Below are 7,658 nucleotides of genomic sequence, written 5' to 3'. Positions count from 1 at the left end.
GCGGTATATATGGAATATGAATATGCTAGGTAAGCAAGGAAAGGGTTTGTGTCTGTACTATAGGATGCAATTAAAGGATATAACAGTACGTAAACCTTGTACCGTGGTCGAGTTAGACATAGACACCCCTTATTTAGGATAGGCTCTCAGTGCCTAAGTATGGATGTTCACTTACGTCAGTCAGTTGTCCATAGCCAAGGGGCTGTGTTAATCTCTGCAGCTGTTCTTTTTGGTCACTGAAGTTCACGTATTGTGGTACTGGAGTTCTGTCGCCGTGTCTGTGTACCTGTTAATAAATTGGGATTCTGACACTAATTGTAATACAACAGATTTTGGAAACTTCGACAGTGGTAGTCCACGGTATTTCTACTTCTTTAACTGATACATCTTATTACAATTTATGTTAGTATTTGCTGTAGAAAATGTCTAATTTTAGTTTCCTAGAAGGTATTTTTTTTAACAAAATACAGACTGTTTTACATTACAACATTCATGACAAATATTTTTTCTTAATTTAAAAAGTTATAGAAATTCAGTAACTTTTTTATTATCAATCACTCAACATGTAATAACTAAGTAAAAGTAAAAAACTCTAAACTTACCAAAAATGTTAAAACCAGCTCAGTACCTATCAATACATCAGGCTCGTGTACAATATACGCGTTTGAGGTACAAAAAAACATAAACACCACCGTAATTGTAGGCAACATTGTTCAAACTAACCGAAGAAACCACAATATTACGAGTTTTACGTAAACTATTGTACGAAAATAAAAAACTTTGTGCTCGAAAAACAACTTCAAAGGAAACGTAACTAAGATACAATCTTAAAAATTTCATTTAATTTGTCCATAATATATATAAGGCAATACAAATTAACACTGCATCAAAAATCGTTTAAAATCTAACATCAATTCTAAGTATTAATTAACCATAGTTGACTATCAAACACGGACTATAATTCGATTATAAAATCAAGTATATATCCATCTAAAAACGGTCGAATTCGCAATTTGTATAGTTATCTCAACAAACAGGTTTACTCTCAACAAGTATTTGCGTAGTGAAGCCGGAATTATAGGACCATGTATTCATCGATCTTGCTGACATTTTGTAATGATTATTAAATACTTTTATTAATATGAAATAATAACATAATGAAAGAAAACTTAAAGATCTACCTTAACGAGACATTAAATAAGTAACAATGTTGTAATGACAATTAAATGTAGGAGACAAGTTTATTTTTTACTAACTGTTTCCCTGCGGCTTCATCCGTATAAAATTTTAAAAACTTTATCAATCTTGTTTCCTTGATGTTGGCAGCTTGTATTATCCCTTACCCACATGAAGGATTTTTTTCCAATTCATTTACCCCTAAGTTTAATAGCGTGAAAATGTATAGCCTTAAGAATATCGTAAGTGTAGGGTTTTTTATTAAGAGGTAATTATTCAAAAATATTCTGTGAATGCTGATATCTTACGCCACGAAATGTGTTTACGCTTTATATTACTAGCTATCGCCCGCGACTCCGTCTGCGTGGAATTTAAAAAAAAAAGACAAAGTGAGTAGACTATGTGCTCTTCCAGATTATCCGCTATATCTATACCAAATTTCATGGCGATCCGTTCAGCCGTTTAGACTACAAACTCTAACAAACATCCAACCATCCATGCATCCATCCATCCATCTAAACTTTCACATTTATAATATTAGTATGAAGTATGATTATGGAAGAATATACATCATATAAGCATTTTAAATTCTTGCTGCAAGTTTGTAGTTAATATAACTTCGTAGTTTACTCGTCATTAAAGTTTCGAAACAAGAGTCTATGAATGTCTTTGAAATAGTGATTATTTATTTCAAGTCAAGACAAAGTCTAGACCAGTCAATGTCCTACGTTCTAAGTTTTATTGAAATACAGTTCAGTAGATAAAATAGTTAAAAGTATTTACCATAGTAATTTCAATCACTTTGACAATTCTCTCTTTAACAAAGTATTCAAATATAAAAATATCAAAATAACACTGAGGGTCTCCATATTTGACCATTAACGATTTATGTGCCAGTAAGTTTGAATTTACGTATATACACGACTATGCGAAAACATGTGTTTCCCTTTGGATTATTCAGCCCGCGTCCAATCGACCTAAGAGGAAAAAAATCCCAAAGGCGGATCGTCCCAACGGGAAATACCCAAGACTCTATTCCTGCTCATCACACTTGGATATCGTTTCTAAATTGATTGAGGTTCAAGGAATGATCCCTTGGCTAAAAAAAAGTAAAACAATAGGACCATGATCCTTTAATTTAGTATCCATATAGTTTAGTTTTCATGTAATTAACCTGCAGATTTTCGGAATAAATCAAACCCTATCAAACTTCACTTTTTTTATAATATAAGGTGACAAACGAGCAAGCGGCCACCTCCACCGAAATGGAAACTGACCGCTGCCCATAAACTTGAGCCAGTCTACGCATTCCTAAAACAGGCGGTTAATTTAGAACAATTAGTATGAAAAGAATAAAAGAGGTTAAAAATAAAAAATTCTCTAAAAATTAAACGTACGTACATTGCCAGTGGAAAACGTTTCAATTGAGAAAATTACTGAAAAGCGCTCGAGGGAGCTGTTCCCGTTTAAAACAATTCGGTACACCGAATGTAGACTCTATTCTTTGAAAGAGTTTTTTTGTTAGCACAAAACCTTTATGAAGAGTATTTACAAGATATTATTTTATGTTAAAGCGTAGTTTTTATTTCTCGCTTGTTACTTCCAATGTTTACATTTCATAGCTATCGCCCGAGACTGTCCGCGTAGAAATTTATACTATATTAATAAAGCGTAAACACACACTTCTTTGTTGCCTAAGATGTCAGCAATTACAGAATATTTCTGAATAATTCTTTTTTTTAATAAAAAGCCCTACACTTGCGTCACGCTTTAGCCTATATACTTTCACGCCATTAAACTTAGGGGGTAAATATTTTGGATAAAAACCCTAATGTGGGAGACAATAAGTTGCTGCCAACATCAAGAAAGTAAGATTGGCATGTTTTGTCATGTCATGTCATGTCATTTTGACATTTGCAATTGACAATTTGACACATGTAAACAATAAAATAATTTTATGCTGACGAAATCGCACGGGAACAGCTAGTTATTACAAGTATATTAAAGCAAAAGTGAGCCTATGTGTTCTTTCAGTCTGTGTTCTACATCTGTGTCAAATTTCATCGAGACCCGTTCAACACAAATAAACATCCATCCATCTAAAAAACTGAGAATAAATTCAACAAGACTCTTGTTTGGTAATGCTCACTTATAAATACTAGTGAGGGTCCTTAGCAAAGAACTTGAAACTTTTGTTATATTATGTTCAATTATTACGAAGGAGGAATAATATATTTACAAGTATAGAATACATATCTTTTTATTGCAAACATTTATGTTTGCATGCAGTTAGTGCAGAGCTAGTAATGTCTAGACGTGACGTCGTAAAAATAATAACCGGTTTACTACTTATAAATTCTCACTTTAAGTACCAAATAAAATCATAAAATGTAAAGCTTCGACTTATAACTTTAATGACGAAAATATCCCTGATAACTTTTACTGTAAAATACATCGCTAGAATGTTTTTATTTACAACTATTCTACATTTCGCTACTTAAATACTACTTAATGTATGCTTAAGTTAATTTTAATTTCTGTAACAAGAGTCCACTTAGGTTGACATTTTAATTATTTTATTAGTTACGCTTAACCATAAACTAAACACTTATTTTAAGGGTAACCATTTACGTAACAGAATGTAGAATGCTGGCGATAGTGACAGGTTCGGTGTCTCGGTGGGTTTACACCAGGGGTCGGCTTTAAGCCCGTATCTGTTCCTCCTGGTAATGGATGCTTTGACATTAAACATACAGGAGGAGGCACCCTGGTGTATGCTTTATGCCGATGACATCGTGCTTGTCGGGGAGGATGAATGCGAGGTACAGAGCAGGTTGGAAGAATGGCGGGTTAAATTGGAGGGAGCTGGTCTTAAAATCAGCAGGACCAAAACTGAACATTTGTTTTGCGATTTTGGCGGTCCGACCAGCTTCTCTCCAATCGCCTTAAATGGTGTGCCTCTACCAACCTGCTCCGACTTTAAGTACCTCGGTTCTCTAGTCCAGTCCGACGGTGGCGTTGACCGAGACGTAAAAAGCCGAATAAATGCAGGTTGGATGAAATGGCGACAGGTTACTGGTGTGACTTGTGATCCAAGAATGCCTCTTAGGCTTAAGGGACAGATCTACAAGTCCATCATAAGACCTGTCGTGTTGTATGGATCTGAATGCTGGGCCACCAAAGTTGCGGATGAAAGGAGATTGCATGTGGCTGAGATGCGTATGTTAAGATGGATGTGTGGTGTGACAAGATTGGATAAAGTTAAGAATGTGTACATTAGAGGAAGTTTGAAAGTAGCGCCAGTGGTGGAGAAATTGAGAAGCAAAAGGTTAGCGTGGTATGGACATATTATGCGACGAAATGATGGGGACATAAACCAGAAAGTGTTGAGATTGAATGTGGATGGCTACAAAGGAAGAGGAAGACCGAAGAAAGTATGGATGGATTGTGTGAAGGAAGATATGCTTAAGAAAGGAGTGGATTCAGATATGACGGCTGATAGAGATGTATGGAAGAGCAGCACATACTGTGCCGACCCTCCATAAGGGATAAGGGCAAGTGGATGATGATTTACGTAACAGAATGTATGACAAACTACATTCAGTAGTGACTGCTGTGCCCACAATCGTTAATTGTTCACTATGAGAGCCTCTTAGAATAAGACCCTTTGTAGATTTATTAAGAAAAACGTACACCTAGCGGCAATTCCTATAACAATTAACAAATTCTGAGTACAGCAGTAAATCGTTCATAATATGATTGCTATGAAAACAAATTTTTAAAAAACATTTTCATACATGTATTGCGTATTTTCGCGGCCGCACCGCAAGGCGCCGTGGCTTAGTTGGTTAAAGCGCCTGTCTAGTAAACAGGAGATCGCGAGTTCGAATCTCGCCGGGGCCTGGGATCTTTTTTTGGCTTTTTTTTTTACTCGTTAAGGTTGTTTTCCTCTATCGCAATGAAAATGGCTCCCTTGACATAGTCTTAAAAATTCCGTTTCCGTTACTTTAAAAACAAATAAAAAGAACATTTAACACTTGATAAGGAGTAAAAGAACTCGTAACGACTAAAACGCAATTTTATTACTTAAAAGGCGATAAAGTGGAGTTTATTTCGATTTCTTTTTAATTCAAAATTTCCTTTTTAAATTTACGTCATATCCTTAAGCTATGAACTCATTGTTTATTGATACAATTACATTAAAAGATTTTTTCCATATAAACTAACTTTTGCGCTCATCATGCGGAATTATTATTCATATTCTACCAAATCATTTTACATTGGTTGCGACTTTGCCCGCGTGAAATCAAAATATAGCCTATGTTACTCACAGATAAATTACCTTTCTAACGGTAAAACAATTTTTAAAATCGGCCCAGTACTTTCTGAGTTATTTTAATACGTACAAAAATACAATTCTTTCCTCTTTATAATATTAGTATAGATTTAAACACTATAAAATTAGCATACAATATATTTTAAAATGTAACTAAAACATTTTAATTTAACAGAAACATTCAGCACTATATTATAACAAAGTTTTCTATAACCATCTATAAGAATTTTCTCAGAAGACAACAGGCGTTGTCCTTTACTTAATATTCTTTCTAAGTAACAAAAGAGGTCGCTAGCGTTTCTTTATGAATAGCTTTTACCTGCGTTGCCTCTAAGTAAAAGTTTCAGCAGAACAATGATTTCAGTTAAAGCCTGTCACTAAAGTAATGGAAATATCTAAGAAATGATCTTATCATTAGCTTAATGCTTATTATTAAAAACTAGATCATAAAACCATTGTTACTCTGTAAGGGAAGATTCATTAGTAGATAATATAATGTGGGGATTCTTTGCGTTCCGGTTAACGTTAACAATCTTTGCCCGAGACTCTATCCTTGTGGAACTAAGTAAAAAAAAAGTAAGTAATTAGCGCGTTATGTTTTCTCCATTCTCCTGTACGGCGTTGAAGCGTGGACCTTCACAAAATCGATGTGCAAAAAAATCGAAGCCCTCAAAATGTGGGTATACAGGAGAATGTTAAGGATATCCTGGAGAGACAAAATTAAAAATGTAACCGTGTTAGAGCGCATGAAGAAAAAGACAGAAGTAATATATAGAGTTAAGAAAAGAAAGCTGCAGTACCTAGGCTAAATAAGAAATGCCAAATACGAACTACTGCAGCTCATCGTACAAGGCAAGATCCACTGAAAACGAAGTGTAGGTCGAAGAAGAACGTCCTGGCTCAAAAACCTACGTCAGTGGTATGGAAAGAGCACCCGTTCACTTTTCAGAGCCGCGGTGTCAAGAATGAAAGTCGCCGTAATGATCGCCCAACTTCGGAAGAAGATGGCATTTTAAGAAGCAGAAAAGTAAGTAATCTGTGTGTTGTTCGAGACTATGCTCTACATCTATGCCACACCAGTATGTTTCAGTATGTAAGTAGGTAGTACCTAATACTTTTATAAGATTGATATTACCGTATTTAACTATTTTAAACTGATTATCTGCACAGCACGCTGATGTTGATAATAATCATTGTAATATTATTGTATATGCGAAAGTTTACATTGATGGATGTTTGTTAGAGTTTGTAGCTTAAACCGCTGAACGGATTTCGATGAAATTTGGTATAGATGTAAACGATAGTCTGGGAGAACACATAGGCTACTCATCATCATCATCTCCTTATCCTAGTCCCGTAGGGTCGGCGCAACAGGTTTTTGTCCTCCACATAACTCTATCATACGTCATCTCAGTCATCACTCCCTTTTTGATCATGTCACCTTTCACGCAATCCATCCATCTCTTTCTAGGTCTACCTCTACCGTTGTACCTCCACACTCATAACTAACGTTCTCCTTGTAACATGCGATTCATCCCTCTTCATAACATGTCCATACCATGCTAACCTTTTAACACATAGGCTACTCATTTATGTATTTTTTAATTCCACACGGCCGGAGTCGCGGGCGATAGCTAGTAATTTATAATTGTTTTAAGAAATTTAATAATTAACAAAGTCATAAATTATTGCCATTAAAACATAGGCTTCATAAAGTTTACTGCATAGTAAAAGCGGCAAAGGCTATATTTCAGCTATGTACACACGCTCGCCAGTTAACATTATGTACATTTGAGGCTTTGACGCTACTGTGTACAAACACTATAGACCCCTAAACAAACATTATGTCGTTTACTAAATTATCTTTTATGTTAGTAATAAAACATTTTAACTTTAAACCCAAATATCTATTGATCATTAAAATTAGGCTCAGGTTTAAAAGCACTTCGACTTTGCTGAGGTTTGAGCTACCTAAGTACTAAGTAAGTACTTAGGTAATCACAGGATTTGAATTTATAGTCTATCAGGAGTCAGAATTAAATCAGTATAAAGCAAGAGTTCAGGCATTGTGTTTCTATTCATCGCCAGCTCTATACGTCCCCACTGAGGGGCACGAATACTATCCTTTTTTTTTTTTTTTTTTTTT

The 7,658-nt window shown here is 35.0% G+C and overlaps 1 non-coding gene across 1 annotated transcript; it reads left to right on the top strand.

Moving 5' to 3' along the window:
* The first annotated feature begins 5,005 nt into the window (after positions 1 to 5,005).
* Positions 5,006 to 5,079, top strand: Trnat-agu. Its single transcript has one exon. It is a non-coding gene; the product is annotated as a tRNA-Thr (tRNA).
* The last annotated feature ends 2,579 nt before the right edge of the window (positions 5,080 to 7,658 follow it).

Source organism: Papilio polytes, unplaced genomic scaffold (genome assembly GCF_000836215.1).
Source record: "Papilio polytes unplaced genomic scaffold, Ppol_1.0 DF823688.1, whole genome shotgun sequence".
Taxonomy (NCBI): domain Eukaryota; kingdom Metazoa; phylum Arthropoda; class Insecta; order Lepidoptera; family Papilionidae; genus Papilio; species Papilio polytes.
The sequence above is the reverse complement of the archived record's forward strand: the minus strand, read 5'-3'. Positions and strand labels throughout refer to the sequence as shown.